This window comes from Equus przewalskii, chromosome 32 (assembly GCF_037783145.1).
Source record: "Equus przewalskii isolate Varuska chromosome 32, EquPr2, whole genome shotgun sequence".
Lineage (NCBI taxonomy): Eukaryota > Metazoa > Chordata > Mammalia > Perissodactyla > Equidae > Equus > Equus przewalskii.
This window is the reverse complement of record NC_091862.1, coordinates 24939870-24958610: the sequence shown is the minus strand read 5'-3', so window position 1 is coordinate 24958610 and position 18741 is coordinate 24939870. Positions and strand designations below refer to the sequence as shown.

Sequence of the window (18741 nt, the reverse complement as noted above, 5' to 3'; positions counted from 1 at the left end):
GATGATGTCTAATCAATAACTCTGCTGCTGTCAAGCTCAGGTTGAATTTGTAGGGAGGAAAAACACGTTACACAGTCCACCCACATTATTTCATAAAGAAATAGTCATTTATTTTAACCAAAGTCTCTTTTAAGAAAAGGTAAAGAGGGACAGTTACACTTTCAGGTGAGTTATTCTTTTAGTGACTTGCAATATTTTTAGTATATCTTGAAATAGGCTAAATGGGGGATTGAAATATTTGCATGTATGTCTCAACAATGTTGTTTAATAGCCTTTTATTTACCTAGTTTGTAGTATTTCTGTAATAAGAAAAAACAAGTAGGGAAGACATTTCCATTAAATATACAGCCATTGCAGTCAACAAGAAACGTCAATTCTGGTATTTCTTGAAATGAGAGAGTAACAAACTTTTTAAAATCTAAAGTCTTTTATTAGAGACAAACATTTTTAATGTGTTAATAATACTGTCACTTGTTTAGAGCTTTGCATTTACAGCGCTTTTATATAATTATAGTGTTTATTCAGTGCTTATGACATACCATGTATAAGATACGCATTGTGATCTTGTGAGTGTATTAGGAAACAGAGATTTTAAGACTTTAAGAATCTTGCTCAAATTAAAAAAATAGGAAGTGAGAATCATCATTTGTATATCAATGTATCTTACTCCAAAGCCTGTACGCAGTCACCTCAATGGTGTGTTCCACAAATATGATTTCATTAACCGTGAGGAGAGTGATTCACTGATGCTCAGACACATGTCCGAAGTTCTTGGTATCCATGCGCTTTTGACCGTCCTCCATTGCCCATCCTCCTGAAGCCTCACCTGTCCTTGAAGGCCCAATAAAAGTCATCTTTTTCTTTAAGAAAATGATATTTGATGTCCCCAAGTGGAAATGTCTTCTAAACTCTTTTTCTCTTTCATCATAATATTTTAATTTCTTATGAAGAACTCTCTCTCAGAAGTCCATTCTGTGCTGAATTTGAGTTATTTTGTGTTCATAGCCCCCAAGAGAGAATGTAGGAAACATAATTTTTGAAACTCAAATGCCATGTTATTTGTTAACTATAGTTCCTTACACCGGGCTTATTCGAAGCCTTCTTCAACCACATAACACACATCTAAACAATTCAAGATATGAAAATACTACTCTAGAATGTCTCTTAAGTATTCCCTCTAATCTTTCACTTATCATTGCTTTAATTCTACCAGATTTGTCAACTCTTTTCTTTTCTATGTTTCTAGTCTCATTTTAACCTCCAATATATTGTCCAAATTGATGCCAGACTCACCATTAGAAAATATCACCATCTGGCCAACAACATTCAATGGCTCTCGACTCTTCTCAGAAAAACTCAAGCTCTCTATCCATAATGGCATAGGAAACCCTCTGTAATTTGGCTCTTGTGTTGATTATAATACCCCTCGCCTCCTTCTCTCTATTCCTTTCGCTCTTCAGTCTCTTCACAGAATAGGTCAAACCCATTTGTGGCTTTGAAAAGTGAATAGTTATTTACAATGAAAGCCAGAGAAGGTTAAGCATTCCAAGCAGAAGAAACAACATGAGTAAAAATAGTGTTTTGAAGTGTCACAGCGTGTACTGTCAAGTGTCGTGGGACTGTAAATGTGAGGTTTGCTGCTATATAGAGGCTTCCCTGATCTTGGTTTAATAAAATTAATTATTCTTTCCTTTGTGTTGTCGAATGTGTCATATGGTGGTGTCTATTTCACTAGTAAAAATATACCTCCAGGATTGGATTTGTTTTATGCACACTAGAACCAAGTACATTGTGTGACTCATAGTAGGCACTTAAATGTTTTGTTAATCTATTGAACTGTTGAGAAATGATTCAAGAATTTATCAATTTCAGGATCTCAGATCACTGAAAATTTTAGAAAAAGTCTTGATGAGATTTTGAATATCATAAGGTGATGTACCCTGGTATTCAGCAATTATGCTTTGTCTATAAAATCTTTATGCTGGATTTTGTGACCCCCCAGTGGCTAAAGGGACAGGGATTTCAATAAATGTTATCTTTTTAAAAACAATTAAAATTAACCACAGGCATCTATTGGCAGGCTGTCCTGTGGGAGAGCTGGAGGAGGAATCGGACTCATGGGCAGTCACAAAGGAGGGCTACCCATACCCGGGTCCCAGGACATTGGAGGCAGGTGACTATAGCTTTTCATACTGGAGTGGAGGGGGAGAGCTTTTTCATACTAAATGGGGAGATTTTTTTTCCCTTGAATCCTCTGCTTTTATCTTTTTGCATTTGCGAACTTCATTTGTATAAAACTTGAACCTTGGTTAGTGGTCACTTGAAGAACAGGACACTGAAACAGGATTGTTAAAAAGCAAAAACAAAACAACAAAACAAAAGCAAGTACTAGGCTTAGAAGTGCCTCATGGGGAAATCCAGTCAGACAATGGAGGGGACAGTGGAGGACACAGGGAGGGGTCGAGCAGCCCAAACTGACTAATTCGACTCATTTTTCCTTTCACTCTCTCTAAGCTGATCATATTTACATTTTTACTGCAAGCATAATTAAGTCTTTAGTGCTTAGTTCTCAGGTAGAATTTTAAAACTAAAAAAATCACAAATCAGTGCTGACGTTACTATGACTATATATTATTTATTTTATAACCAAGTACTATAGTTTATCATTTCCTTTTTATATATATTTGGTTTCATTGAAGAATATAATTGCATTTGCTTTCTTCTTGCTCTACTTGTCTTTATCACTCAATTTTTGTTTTCAATTCTCTAATTGGGTATTTCTTTTTTCTGATTACCTCCCCTGCTCTCTGTCCTCTGCTCCATTGTGGCCTCATAGTTTCCAGTCCTGCTTTACCACCTATGACCTCTCTGCTAGAGATCCCAGCGCATCCTTCCTCTCTTTTCCCAAGTTTGGACCTACCATTTTTGTGCCCTGCTTTATTTTACCTAACTCCCACATTTGCTGGAGTACCTTCCTAGAACGGGGCAGGGGATACATATTCTGAATTTTGCATTACAAATGTATCTTTATTCTACATTCATACTGAATGATCCCTCAGCTGGATATAGAATGCTAACATGGAAACACATTTATTCAGAATTTTGAAGGCATTTTTCTAATATTTTTATCATAAAAAGATAGATGAAAACTAAAAATAACTCCGAAGCTAGCCTGATTCTTATCCTTATAGGTAGGAAGTATTGTTCTCTTTTTTTCCCTCCTGAAAGATTTTAATGTCTTTTATTTAGTGTTATTCCTTCTTTTTAATTTACAGCTTTTTTATAGAACAATTTTGGACTTACAGAAAAATTAATCAGGTAGTACAGAGTTCCCATATATTCCTCCAGCAAAGTTTCCCCTATTTTTAACAACTTGCATTAGTTTGGGACATTTGTTACAATTAATGAACCAATATTTATTCATTATTATCAACTAAAGTGCATAGTTTACATTGAGGTTGACTCTTTGTGTTCAACATTTCTATGAGTTTTGAAAAATGCATAATGTCTCATAGCCACCGTTTCAATATCATACAGAAGAGTTTCATCACCCTAAAAATGCCTTGTGTGGGACTGGCCTGGTAGCATAGTGGTGAAGTTCACACGCTCTGCTTTGGCAGCCCAGGATTCACCAGTCTGGATCTAGGGTGCGGACCTGCACCCCATTTGGCAAGCCATGCTGTGACAGGCATCCCACATATAAAATAGAGGAAGACGGGCACAGATGTTAGCTGAGGGCCAATCTTCCTCAAAAACGCAGAAATCCCCTGTGCTTCATCTATTCACTCCTATCCCAGCCCCACTTCTCCACCCCACTCACCTAGTCCCAGAACTCCTGGCAACCACTGCTTTTTCTTTATTACTGTCTCAAGAGTTTGGCCTTTTCCAGAATGTCATATAGTTGAAATCAGACAGTATATAGCCTTTTCAGATTGGCTTCTTTACTTTAGCAGCATTTATGGTTCTTCCATGGCTTGAAGGATTGATTGTTCTTTTCATTGTTTAATAATATTATGTTGTACGGATGTACCATTTCTTCATTTATCCATTCACTCATTGAAAGACATCTTGGCTGCTTCTAGCTTTCGACAGTTATGGATAAAGGTGCTGTAAACACTCACATGCAGGCTTTTGTATGGACATAAGCTTTTAACTCAACCAATACTCTGAAGCTTAGTTACTCAATTTTATGGTGAGACTATGTTTAGCTTTGTGAGAATCTGCCAAACTATCTTTCAAAGTGGCTGTACCATTTTGCCTTCCTATCAGGAACGAATGAGTTCCTGCTGCTCCACACTCTCTCTAGCAGTTAGTATTTGTCAATTTTATGGATTTTGGTCATTCTAATAGGTGTGTAGTCATATCTTATCATTGTTTTAATCTGCAATTCCCTAATGACATATGACATTAAGCATCTTTTCGTATGCTTCATATCTGCATATCTTTTTTGGAGAGGTGCCTATTTACCTTTTTGTCCATTTTTTAATTGTTAGATATTGGAACTGATATTGGAAATATAAAGCATTTTTTAATGATTTTTTTTTTAGTTGGCTTGTTGTTCTCTTAAAATTTGGCAATGGTATCATTAGGTATTTCTTTAATTAATTTTTCTATAGACTCGATAGGTTCCTTAAGTATGCATACTCATGTCCTTCATGAGAAATTGTATTTTATTATTTTTGTTTAGAAATTATTCCCCAACACTACCTTGTTTTCTTCTGCTGAACATTCTATTAGTTGAGTGTTGACAGTTTTGGATTGTTTGTTTTTTATCAAATCTCTCATATTTTCTTTTTCTTCCACTTTCAAAGGGATTTCTTTGAATTTATCTTTTTGTCCTATTTTTCTAGCAATATCTTGTTCCCTCACTACTACTTTGTGCTGCATTTTGTTCTTGTTTCATGAGTGCAATATCTTCTTGAATTCTCTCTAGCTGTCCCATTTCGATTGTCTTCTTCTAAATATATATTATCTTTGTTTATTCCAGAATGATTTTTCTCCATCATCTTGGTCTCCTTTATTCTTGTTATAAGAATTCCTGAAATGCTTGGTGGCACTGCTTTTCTATCTGTAGTGGAAAAAATGAGGCCATAAAAGGCTGACATTGTTCTACTGGCAGACTTAGTTTCATATTAGTCAGAAAGTCAGTAATTACAGTGAGGAAACCCTAAATCTCAGAATATGAGGACTTCTCACTGGATGTTCTTTACTTTTGGTAGTAGTAGTTGTGGAAGGGAGTTCCTAGAATCAGGATTTCAATTACTTCCTGTTTGCAGTCCTCATTTCACTGTCGTCACCCCATTATAATTGGAATTTGCAAATTTTGAGATTCTCCAAGAGCCCAAAGGCAGATTCTCCAGGCTGCAGCTCCTTCCATCTTGCTTTTTGTCCTTTCATACCTTATTAAATATATCAATCTATATCTTTATCTACATCTGTATCTATGTCTCTGTTCATTCATATCTATAGCTATATCCATATCTGTCTATAAGTCCATCCACGTGTTTATCTCTCTATTTGTCAGTGAATGAAAATTAGAAGTGTGAGAATTAAATGGATTTGAAGAAAAATAACATGGCCTAATACACTTCTTATTTGTATGTGGAAACTTCTAAGAGTAATGAGTAGAAAGGAAATCAAACTAGTAGGCAAAAAAAAAAAAAAAAAGAAAGAAAGTATTAAACAAGAGTTTATTGGATCTGAAAAACTATAGCCCTCTTTCTGTGGATATTCAAGTTAAGCCAGCTCCATGAGTTACTGAGGAGACACAAAATCATATTAGAAACGGTTTATTATTGTGAGATACAGAAGTAAAGAAAAGTGGCATCTTCACTACGTAAGGAAGGAGATTCAGTATTTTCAGTGCTTCATCTGAAAGTGACCCTGCTTTCTGAGGAGTATGAAGTGTTTCTAAGTTGCAAAGAAAACATCTAACTGTGGGAGAGGAATCTGGCGGAACACACAATGAACTTATTGAAGATCTTTTCATGTCAGAGTTTTGCTTTGCTGGCCATGGTCATATAAACATTGCAATGATTTTATTCCCTACACCATCTCCCCTCCCCCACCATGACTGTTTTTACTCTTCAGCTCCGTAGCAGCATATTGGCACGCTCCACTGGAGCCATAAGTGAGTAAAGTGAAGACACCACTTGAGTTTCTGATCAAGTAAAGATCTCATCTAAGTTGACAAGTATTCTACCTGCCTTCCTGGTACTTTAAGATGAGCCTTCTTTATAACTTATCAAAGAAGAACAAAAGTTTATCTGGAAAAGTTCAATATCTGTCAACTGTAGAAATCTAAGCTGTAACAACCTCCAAGCTTCATCTGGACCCACTCTCTAGGGAGTGCCCAATGTCCCAGCTCAACCCATTTCTCCTTCCATCCGTCAACGTCCTTGTCCTGTGTTTTAGTGCTTCTGTGCCTGGCTATCAGCTTTTCAAAATAAAAACAATTTATATAATTAATTTCCACTGAGGAAGTAGCAGCTTCTAGGGTCACTCCTGCCAGCACATTTGGCACTTTGTTAGGAGTTTTCAGGAATTACAGTTCTTTCACAAAAGGGAGACATTGCTAATGATAGTGAGCAAGCCATTGTTGCAGTCGGGGAGTGAAGATATTACAGCCCTCTGGAAATATTTTCTAAGCATCTGTGAGTTGGCTTGGGAGGATTTCTCAGCTGTAACCTGAAAAGTATATCACATAGTAATTAATGCTTACATATAAGGCCGGCCTTGACCGAAGTAGCTACAAGTGGACATTGCTGATTCATGTCTTACTTTGCTGGGACACCTGCCCTCCTCCTACTGTGTTTAAAATAACAGGGACAGTAAGACTGAAAAGAGGCAATAGAACTAACAACCAATAACAGAAGCAGCTGATGCCAACAAAAAATGTTAATACTAAGAGTCATACTTCGGAAGACATTGTGGATCACCTGTGTGTCCCTTGTGAAAAATTATACAAGAGACAGCGAATTCTGATTAATATGATGGCTTTTAATTTCAACCTTTAGTTTCGAATATTAATACTAGAAGCCTCGGTCAACTAAACTTGGAAATGGGTGTCAAGTCAAAGGAGTTAGAAATGGAATAGCCACAGAGTTGCACATATTTCCAACTTAAGAAGTGTGGAAGCTGGAGGAGACCCACGTGAAGGCGCAGCACCTGCTGGCCCCACTGCTGCCCACACCTGCACCATGAGCCGGCTGATCAGCGACGTTGTGTGTGAGCTGCAGCAGCCACCGACCTCACCTCAACCTTCGGAGGAGAAAGACTTCCGGTTTACTTCTATTTCTGCATCCCATACCTTGCACAAATGTTTCTTGTGGCTAACCCTAACCAGGACTCGTTCAGGGAAGGAACTACTGGGGAAATGTAGTCACAGCTTAGCTAAGGTGAAACGGTAGAAAACCACCACAACTGGTAATAATGAAAGTTTGCAAAATTGCCCAAACGTGCATTCTACCCTATTTATGCAGTTGCTAAACTGAACAGTCGCTGAGTAGTTAAAAATCTCACCCTCAGAGGTGCCGTTATCAGAGCCCTGTTGGTGCTCTCAGATGTGAAGTCAAGCACAGTACTGTATGCAGAACATCCTGTGAATTCCTGCACCTTAGCAGCACCTAGTGATTCTTTTGATGGCACGGCAACAAAAATATATATTTTATAGCTATAAAATGAATAAAACACCTACATCTATAAGAGCTAATAAGTCGTCCCTTCTCTCTCCAGTCCTTCTCTACTGCATTTGTACGAACACACACACACACATAGTGCATAGCCTGAGATAATACCATAAATTACCTCAACATTCAAGAAGAAAATTGTTCTGGTGAGTATATTTAAGCAAAGTACTGTGAATATGCATAGTGATGACACCACTGCAAATAAAAGGAAAGGAATTTGGCTCTGATCTAATGGTTGCATCGATTTTTCCTAAGCAGGATTGTAATTACCTGCACAGGAGCTTAAAATAATACGTGCAGGGTTTCAGGAGTTATCTTATTAAACGAATATGTTATTTGTATTCTGTATGGAAATGAGCTTGTGTGTTTTGACTTTATGCATGAGGCTTGGACCCCCTGGGCGTCCTTTGGGGACCAGGCACAGCTGATTTCTTCATCTGCGGGGCAGAAGCCTGACAGCCACAGATGTGAGCTGCTCCAGCTTTAGGTGTGAAAGCTGCTTTGTGAAGCCAGAATTCAGGCAATTAAGCCAGTTCCCCTCCTGGTAAGCTGGTAGTTAGCCAGGCCACAGGCAGTGCTGCCCATGCCGCTCCAGGCAGAGGGCTTGGTGAGCTGGAACACCTGAAGCTTCTTGCTGGAAAAGAACAAAGACTCAAAACCTAAAATGTTAAGGACCTCCTTTAGAAAATGGCTTTAGCTTTTGGCTCAGCATTCTAGAGACAGATTCGAATAAAATACAAATAAAGCAAGACAATCTCACTAATAATCATGTATAACTCCTTAGAGTTACCAATTATGCACATTATGTGTTACATACTGTTACATATTAATTATATATTATATTGTATCTAATTTAATTTTTACATCAACCCTGTAAAGTCTATATCAGTGTTGCTGTTTAGAGATTAGGAAACTGGCTCAGAGCAGTTCAGTGCCTTCTTGTAGGCTACACAGACTGTAGGTGGCCAGGCCAAGACTGAAACACACATTTCCCTCCTCTCAATCCCAGGGTCCGCTGTGAAGCCTTTCTAAGCAGACAGGACACCAGAGTTAGTAAGATACCACTTCCACTGGGCTCCCCAGCACAGCTGTCTTGTATTATGCCATAGTTTTAATGCATCACTTATAAAACTAATTCTACCTTATCTTTATTTATCCACTAGTTTAAAGAGTTACTAATAATCGTGAAGTGGTACATAGCACTTTGCCAAATTTTTGAAATAAAAGTTAAAATTGTGAATCGTCACTGTAATACAAGTTTGTGTGCTAGAAGAGGAGGAAGTAAAGGGAAAATGGAATCTTAGGCAGCCACGTTATCGGTAATTTTGCTAGGTGCTTATACATTTTGTCACCAACAATGAGATTGCTGTCTCCAACAAGGAGAAATAGATAGCATATTATTTCCTTCCCAAAGAGGAGACCAAAGTCAAAGTTAAGGAACTTTTCCCAAAGTCGAGGAGAAAGTAAATGGTTCAGCTTGGATTTGATCCTGGGCTATCCGATTATCAAGATGAAGGGTGAAAGTAAAACCATGTGTTCAGGGTGTCTTCTGTTGCAAGGACTCCAATCAGGACTTTTCAAGCATTGTTTTCTAGCTTTATAATAACCCTATAAAGTTAGTAACTATTCACCTCATTTTGCAAATGAGGAAAAGGATGCAAATTAACTTCAATTGCCTAAAATCCCAAGGCTAGTAAGTGTCAGAGAAGGAAATCGAATGTCTGCCTTCAGTGCTTGCACTCTTTCCACTAACAAATCCCGCAGAATGCTGGGCATATCCACGGAAGTGGAGACAACACGCAAGAAATAAAGCATTCTGTTAAGACGATAGAGTAAAACAATTCACAGAACAAGTAAAGATTGCTAAGCTCTCCAATAACTGCTACTAAAGTAAGATAGAGTTTGGTGAGTTCTTTTTCCATTAAGCTTCAAAGAATACTGCACTTTGAGAGTTTTCATCTATTTTTTGCCAATATTCTCATAAACACAAGCTGACATGAAATATTCATCAGAAAAAAAAATCTTTGTAGTAAACAGGAAATGTAGCTAGATATAGTGTATTATGAATTGCATGCTGGGTTACTCTAAATAGAAGGAAAAAAAGTCTCAAGGAGAACCAAATTAAATATACACAGCATTATTAACAAAAGTAAACGAAACAGTCGTAGGTTTACTTAAAAACGTTTTTCATGCAAAGAAGTCTACACTGATTAAAATCAATTGTCCTTACCTAGAGTTATGTCAGTTAATGTTTAACACTTTACCACTTCAGTTGCTCCATAAGGATTAAAAATAGAACAAATAATATTAATTTAACGCACTAATACTACTATTAATTACAAGGTTTAATTAATGGAAATTAAGTATTCAATCCCACTCCGTGAGAACTGTGTTGCTTTAATTGTCTCAGAAGGAATCCTGTCTACCTAGACCCCACCTTTTCCAGGAGGTGGAGCTTTATTCTCTGCTTGGTCAAACCCCCAACCCTGGGCCACCACCTCCAGCCTCGAGAGGGGACTACGTTTGCTGATTCCTCACTGCCAAAGGCTAGAGTAGGGGAAGGAAAGAGCTATCGTACCGTGGAGAAACCTGTGAAAACCGCTGTAACCAAGTGACACAACTGCAACCTGAATTAGTGATGCTGGGGGAGCATCAGCTGTCCCTGATAGGATGTGAAGAGAAGGGTACTTCGCCTCTATACGAGTACGTCCAAAAATCCATAGCCCTGGTTTAATCCTGGGGAAAACGTCAGACACACCCAGACTACAGGGCCTGTAGAGGACACCTGGCCAGTACTCCTCTTTTCTGTCAAGGTCATGAAAACCAGGGGCGGCTGAGACCAGAGCAGACAAAGGAGAAATGACAAATAAACACTCCGAAGCACCCTGTGTTGGATCCCCGAAAAGAAGGAGACCGTTATGGAAAAACTGGTGAAATCAAAACCAAGTTTTGAGTTTAGTTAATAGTATTGTGCCACTGTCAGTCTTGGTTTTGAGAAACGTCCGGTGGTTTTGTATATCACCTATATTTTTGAAGCACCGTGTTTAGTGCACCCCAATTGCATCTTTCTTCATTTCATGGTAGTAAATGTTAAAATTAAGGTTATTTAATATTTCCACGCAGATCTTTATGCCTTCATTGAATATGCATGTATCTTTTCAAATAGCTTTATATTACCTTTTCTAACTTCATGTAAGTGGTAAAATATTTCTAGAACTTTATTTTGCACAGTGTATAGTATTAAAAGTTCATCTATATTTATATACAAAGCTTTAGTCCATTTATTTCACTGCTTGCAGTATTCCAGTATAATAAAATATTTTATTTTTCCACTTACCTGTTAATAAATGTTTCAGGTGCTCCAGATTTTCACTATTTATAAACAATAATGCCCATGTACAATCCTGTACAGATTTCTTTAGGTATGAGAGTTCCTCTAGAAGAGAGAAAGAGCCAAATAGTAAATACGTTAGGTTTTCCTGGCCAAGAGGCAATATCAAGGACATTATATATGTACTTGATAGTGACTTAAAATGTTATCATCACAAACAAACAAAAAGACCATAAACAAAAACTAGGCAACCGGTCAGATTTTACCTGGGGTCATAGGTTATTCTAGAATAGAATTTTGTTCTAGAATGTATAGTGGGCATAGAATTTCTAGATCATAGACTATATGCATATGCAACCATATGAGATATTACTTGAAAATTGATGAACCAATTTACCATTCCAACAACATTAGATATAATTTTGGATTGCTCTATAGTCTCCCCAACCCTTGATAATAAGAAAGTTATCACTGTGGTTTTAATTTGCACTTTGCTCATTGCTAGTAAGGTTGACCGTATTTTTGTGTTTATTTACCATTTGTGTGTTCTCTCCATTCAGTTGCCTGGTTATATATTTTATCCATTTTTTTAAGGGTATGGTTCTCTTTTCCTTATTGATATGGAGTTCTTTATGTATTCCATGTAATAATCATCTTCTTCTTATGACTGTGAGTGGCAAGTATCTTTTTCCTAATTTTGTCTTCTTTTTACACTTTAGGATAACCTTTATGCACAGATTTCAATTTTCATGTAATTGAATTTAGTAATTGTTCCTATGCCAATGTCATAACATTATTCATTGTACTTTCTTCAAAATTTTTAAAGATTTACTTTTTATATTTAGATAGTTCATCTACTCTGGGACGCTTTATAGGTATGATATGAGGAAGAAATCCAATTTTATTTACTTTTTATATAAGCATAACCACTTTTTCTAGCACCATTTATTGAAGAATTCCATGTTTCCTCATTCATCTGCAATGCAACCTGTGTAATATATCGAGTTCCATAAATGTATAGAGGTTTCACTCTGTTTATTCTGTGTTGTGGTCTTCTTGTTTATTCCTGATCCAGTGCCACAATTTTATAATAACTCCTGAGATTATTAGGCAACTCCTTCTGTCTTGGTTTTCTTCCTCAAAATTGTCTTGACCATTTTTTTCCCTTTGCTATTTCATATATATTTAAGAAACAAGTCATCATATCCTAATATAATCTGTATCAGGATTTTTATGGAAATTACTTTGAATTTATAGATTATTTTGGGGATAAATGACATTTAATTATGTTAATTCATCCTGCCCATAACCATGATGCCTGTTGATGTACGTATTTTAAAATTCATTCAAAACATTTTCATAATTTTCTTCATAAAAGTCTTATATATACTTCATCAATTTCTGTCGATAACTTAAATGCTATTTTTAAAAGTGCGCTTGTGAGCCAGCACTGTGGCCTTGTGGTTATAGTTTGGCGTGCTCAGATTCAGTTCTGGGCACAGAACCACAGCTCTCATCTATTGGTAGCCGTGGTGTGGGAGCAGCTCACGTAGAAGAATTAGAAGAACTTACAACTATCCACAACTGTGTACCTGGACTTTGGGGGTGAGAGGGAAGGAAGAAAAAGGAGGAAGATTGGCAACAGATGTTAGCGTAGAGCGAATATGTCCCTGATAAAAAAAAAAAGTGCATTTTGTAATGTGGCCACTATTTATTTTCAAATGTTGAATCAGCCTGGCATAACTTCAATAGATCTCTCTTGGTTGTGTCTTGTAATTCTAACCTTAAATGTTTGGTAGAATTTACAGTGTTACTATTTGTGCTTGGTGATTTTTTTTTTTTTTTTGGAGGAAGGTAATTAGTTATAATTCAATTTCTTTCACAAGTGTAAAGGTATTCAGATCACCTTTTTCTCCTTGCATGAATTTTGGTCATTTATTTTTCAAAGAACAGCCCATTTTATCTAGATTATCAAATTTGTGAACACCGAGTTATATGTAGTATGCCTTGATTTTCCCTTTAATGTCCATGGACTGAGAATTGATAACTTCTCTTTCATTTGTGGTGTTAACAATTTGTGTCTTTTCTCTTTTTTACTCACTTAGCCTGGCTAGAGGTTTATCAATTTTATTTATCTTTGCAAAGACCCATCTTACAGTTTTGCTGACTTTCTCTTTTGTTTTACTGTTTTCAATTTCATTGTTTTCTGCTCTAATCTTTGGTTCTTTTTTTATGCTTACTCTTGGCTCAAATTTTTCTTCATTCTCTAGTTTCTTAAGCTGGAAGCTTAGGTTATTGATTTTAGGTCTTTCTAATTTTCTAATATATGCATTCGGTGCTACAAATTTCTCTGTAAGAATTGCTTTGATGCATCCCAGAAATTTTGATGTTGTATTTTCATTTTTATTTAGTTAAAAATATTTTTAAATTTCCCTTGAGACTTCTTTGACCCAAGTGTGATTTAGAAGTACGTTGTGTATTTTCCAAATATTTGGGATTTTCCAGCTATTTTTCCATTACTGATTTCTGGCTTAATTTCATTGTGGTATGAGAACATGATTGTATGATTTCTATGCTTTTAAATTTGTTAAGTTGTGTTTTATGTCCAAAATATAGTCTATGTTGATGGTTATTCACCTGAGTTTGAGAAAAATGTGTCTTTTGTTGTTTCTAGATGGAGTCTACTATAAATATTAATTAAATAAAGTTGGTTGATAGTTCTGTTTAGGTCAACTATATCCTTATTGATTTCTGCCTATTTGATCCATCAGCTACGGATGAAACGGTTGCTGATGGTAACTAGGAGGGTGGATTTGCATACTTTCTCCTTCAGTTTTATCCAGTTTTGCTTCAAGTGTTTAGATGGGTGGGTGAAACCACATTTAGCATTTTTATACCTGACGGTTTTACTTACTTTGAGATGTGCTTTGTCTGAAATTAATAGAGTTACTCCAGCTTTCTTTGGATTGGTGTTAGCATGGTCTATCTTTTTTCATCTGTCTCTACTTTTAAACTATCAGTGTCTTTATATTAAAACTGTCTTTTTACAGACAACATAAACTGTGGGCTTGGTTTTTATTTTGTCTACTCTGACCATCTCTGTTTTTCAGTTGGTGTACTCCAATCATTCACATTTAAAGTATTATTGATGTACTTGGATTAATATCAGCAATATTTTTAGCTGACTCACATTCATGGCCAGAGACTCCTTTCTCTGCCTGTTCTGCTTGTAACTTAGCAGTGTTTATTATTCCATTTTATCTCCTTTCTTAGCATATTAATTTTTATCTCCTCAAAAATATTTTAGTAGTTCCCCTGGAGTTTACAATACACATGTACTAATATACATTTTTACAAATCTATGTTCAAGTCATCATATTCTGCTTTGTGAGCAGTACAGGCACCTTATATCAGACTATTGCTGATTCCTCCCTCCTGTTCCTGTGACATCTCTGCGAGTCATTTACTTATCCACATGCTATAATCATCCAATACATTGTCACTGTTATTACTTAAATAAACAGCTATATTTAGATCAATTAACAATAAGAAGAATATAACGGGCCGGCCCCATGGCCGAGTGGTTAAGTTTACGCGCTCCACTGTGGTGGCCGAGGGTTCGAATCCTGGGCACGGACATGGCACTGCTTGCCAGGCCGCGTTGAGTCGGTCACCCATATGCCACAACTAGAAGGACCTGCAACTAAGATATACAACTATGTACCGGGGGGATTTGGGGAGGTAAAGCAGAAAAAACAAACAAACAAAAAAAGATCGGCCACAGTCGTTAGCTCAGGTGCCAATCTTAAAAAAAAAAGCAAAAAGAAAAATATAAGATTTTATTTTACTTTCATTTATTTTTCTGAAGCTCTTTTTTTAATGCAGATATGAGTTTATGATTTATGTAATTTTTCTTCTGCCTGAAGAATATCTTCTAACATGTCTCGCAGGGAAGGCCTGCTGGCAATGGGCTCTCGTAGCTTTGCCTGAGAAAGTCTTTATTTCTTCTGTTTTAGAGAACAACTTTGTTGGATGTAGACATGGCTGGAGAGAAGAAGAGCTTCTAGAATATGCTACACATTTAAAATTTTTAACTTTTCTTGAAAATTTTTGGGGAGAGTGCAGATTTTTATATCAACTTAATTTTTTCCCTAAAGAATGTGTAATATGCACGGTTAAAAAATATACTCATGAAAACATGAGGGCCAACCCAGTGTTGTAGTGGTTAAGTTCTCGAGCTCTGCTTCAGCAGCCTGGGCTTCACAGGTTTGGGTCCTGGGAGTGGACCTACACACCGCTCATCAAGCCATGCTCTGGTGGCGTCTCACATACAAACTGGAGGAAGATTGGCAACAGATGTCAGCTCAGGGCCAATCTTCCTCAACAACAACAAAATAATATATATATATAAATACTCATAAAAACGCAGAGAAAAGATAGCAAAGCAGTTAACAAAAATAAAGAATAGTAAAGTATAGCCTTGAAATATTCCCTCTCAATAGTTCAAAGAAACACTTTCATATAATAAATTGCATTTCTGAGTAATATTTTTTAACTTTTGAAATAATATTACATACCCATATTTTCAAATATTAAATTTCACTATGTTCATTTAATTATTCTTCCTCAGTCTCTGTATAAATGTTATTTTTCAGACCTATTTGAGAATATGTCTCAGACCTGAAGCTCTTTTATTCCTAGATACTTCAGTATGCATTTCCCAAAACCAGAACATCATATATCCCCATGACACTGTTATCACTATCAGGAAATGAGCATGGATGCAATATTATTATGTAATTCATAGACTTTCGTCAAATTTCATGATTCAGAGATCAGCCCATGGCTGTGTTGCACTTCATTTCCTGTTCTTGAGTCTTCTTTAACCTGGACTAGTTCCTCAGCCTTGTCTTTTATGATCTTGGCAGTTTAAAGAGTCCAGCCTACTCATTTTGTGGAATGACTCTCTCTTTGTGTTTGTCTATTGCTGTGTCCTTTCCAGTGTGACCTATCAATTGGCCCATGGTATGGTGGTATTCTATTTTTACTGATGTCAACACTGATTTCTTGTTTAAGACTGTGTCTGCAAAGTTTCTCCAGTGGGAATTTTATTTGTAAAAGTAGTAAATACCTTGTGGGGAAAATACACTGAAATATGTAATTCCTCAGCTCCTCCTCCCACTACACTCTTCCCACAGCTCCCTATCCCTACCCCATCAAAGTTCCAACATCTTTGCTTGGCTATGGCTTAATCTTTCATTATGGTACAAAAATGACTTCTTTGACCCTTAAGCTATGTTATATTCTCCTGTTAGTAATAATAGCTTACAACATCACCTCAGATTCTAGCTCCATCCTTGCTGATTTTGGAGGAGCAATAGAGAGCTGGATCTCCACCTACATAGGATGTGAATGGGGAATTCCATGAGAATATCCTGACTTTTGTGACGTATTCTTCCTATCCTCTTCAGAGGAATAATTTCTTAATGTTAAAAAAAAGAAGTGCAAGGGTGCCAAGGCCATTTAAGTAGAAAAAAACAAACGCTGCCCTAAAAGTTGAAGGGCCCAGAGGCCGGCCCCATGGCCGGGTGGGTAAGTTCACGTGCTCCACTTCTGCAGCCCAGGGTTTCACCAGTTCAGATCCCAGGCATGGACATGGTGCCCGCTCATCAGGCCACGCTGAGGCACTGTTCCACATAGCACAACCAGAGGCACTCACAACTAGAATATACAACTATATACTGGGAGGCTTTGGGGAGAAGAAACCAAAAAAAGGAAGATTGGCAACAGTTGTTAGCTCGGGTGCCAATCTTTAAAAAAAAAAGTTGAAGGGCCCACAGGTGAGGTTGTGGATATGGAGGAAACAACATGCTACACAGTATGAGACTCAACCATTATCATGTTTCAGCCATTTGATGAGCAGCATCTGGTACGTGACCTCTAACAAGCCTTGACAAGGTCAAGACTCGGGTTGAGTGCAGAGACCTACCCCCACACAAGGCACACATTGTGGAGAGCCTGGAATTTCTGGAGGAGGTTGGAGATTAAGAGAGTTAGTAAACACAAGGGTAGTATTTGTGCTTGGATCCCCTGAGTTTAAGCAAAATTGGACAGAATCAGACTCTATCAGAACCAAATTCAACTTCTTCATAGTGTCAGCTGGGGAATGTGCAGTGTTTAGCCTTTGTCCTTACAAGCACATTCTATGCTAGTGGATATCTTCAGAGAAGCTTGGAGGTAAAGGGAAAAAAAACTTTTCTGAGAGCTACTTCTGCCCATCTCCCCTGCCAGGCACAGAAGGGCTTACAGTTGAGAAGAGAGGGGGTAGAGAATGAGATCATTGAACCCACCAAGGATCAGTTGCTCCTGTCTTCATGACCCCAAAGATGGAGCTCTGTATCTCAGAAAACGCACCCTTTCTACAGTTCAGAGCTTTAACGCTGTGCTAAGGACATGGCAGGAGCTCAGTTAAAATGTAGACATTCAAAAGGGTTACATATTGGAATACAATGGAAATTTATAATGAAACCTTCATATTCAAAGATACGTATGTCACGTAGCAGAAAATCATCAAAAAACGTGTGCTTTTCTCAAACCATTGTTTGTTTTTATCTTTTAGGAATTATGAATCTAGGACTGTGTTTCTCTCTTTGCTTTTTTTTTTTTATTTGAAATTTAGAGCCAAAATTAAGGCTTACCCCATGGGACATATTAAGACATAGGGCTATAATTGCGTGTGCAAAGCTTTCCCCTGGTTTTATTATTCCTCTATTTACATTTTCACATTTATGTGGTTCTCAATTTTTCTAAATATATATATATCAGCAATTTTCTTTTTCAAAGGCATATCTCAGAAGAGAATAATTTGCTCTTAATTTGTGACTCCAGAAAAAAATCTCAAATCACTCAACTCTCCTATTTTAACTTTTAGAATAATTTAATGTTTGTGGAAGACACATTAGCCAGAAATTAAATAACTCGAAGGTAGTTGTGTATGCTTATATAGCTCACTTGACCGAATCGTTGAAAAAGAAGAGGTTAGAAATTTAACAAAAACAGTTAATTGTTAGTGTTTAACATAAAAAATGGAACTAAATGATTATAATGAGGAAATCAAAAATATAAACTTATAGGATAAATGTTTTAAAAATTGTTGAATGCTCATAATCACATGCTTGTGGTTTATGATAAAATTTCTAGGAGAATATTATACTTAAATTCAAAATGTATTATATATAAATAGCATGGATGATGATGAACATGGCATATTCTGTTCGCTGACTCAGTAGATGTTGTCTGGGATGATGGCAACTGTGCAAGTTTCAAAAAACAATAATTGAAATGTGAAGGGTAGAAAATGTTTGTCTGAATTCCTAGATTATAAATAGGTGCATGTACTTAAAACAATAAATTTAATATTTATAAAATATTTATTTTATCTATATTCTAAAAAAAATACATATTGAAAGTGGCCCCAAACATTGTTTATTGACTATCTCATTGGAAAATTAGTGAAAATCTTATGTCCATATGTTTGAGAACATGTCTTTGATTCTTGGTATTATATATGTTTTTATATTCTACTTTAAATTCATTGGGGAATATAATAAAGACATCAAAATGACTATTAATATTTAACTATTTTTGAACTTTGTAACAGTATATACTTTCATAATGGATATTACAGTTTAATGTAATATTACAAGTTACTTCAGTATTTAA

At 36.5% G+C, this 18741-nt stretch overlaps 1 long non-coding RNA gene across 3 annotated transcripts in view; it reads left to right on the top strand.

Moving 5' to 3' along the window:
* The window catches only part of LOC139080776 (uncharacterized), a 157461-nt gene that overhangs the window by 122573 nt on the left and 16147 nt on the right, over positions 1–18741 (top strand). For 2 of the 3 annotated variants that reach the window (XR_011535532.1, XR_011535530.1), the window contains one exon: positions 2081–2173. This is a non-coding gene — a long non-coding RNA (uncharacterized lncRNA). The remainder of the gene's footprint in view (positions 1–2080; positions 2174–18741) is intronic. The other variant, XR_011535531.1, reaches the window with a different exon arrangement.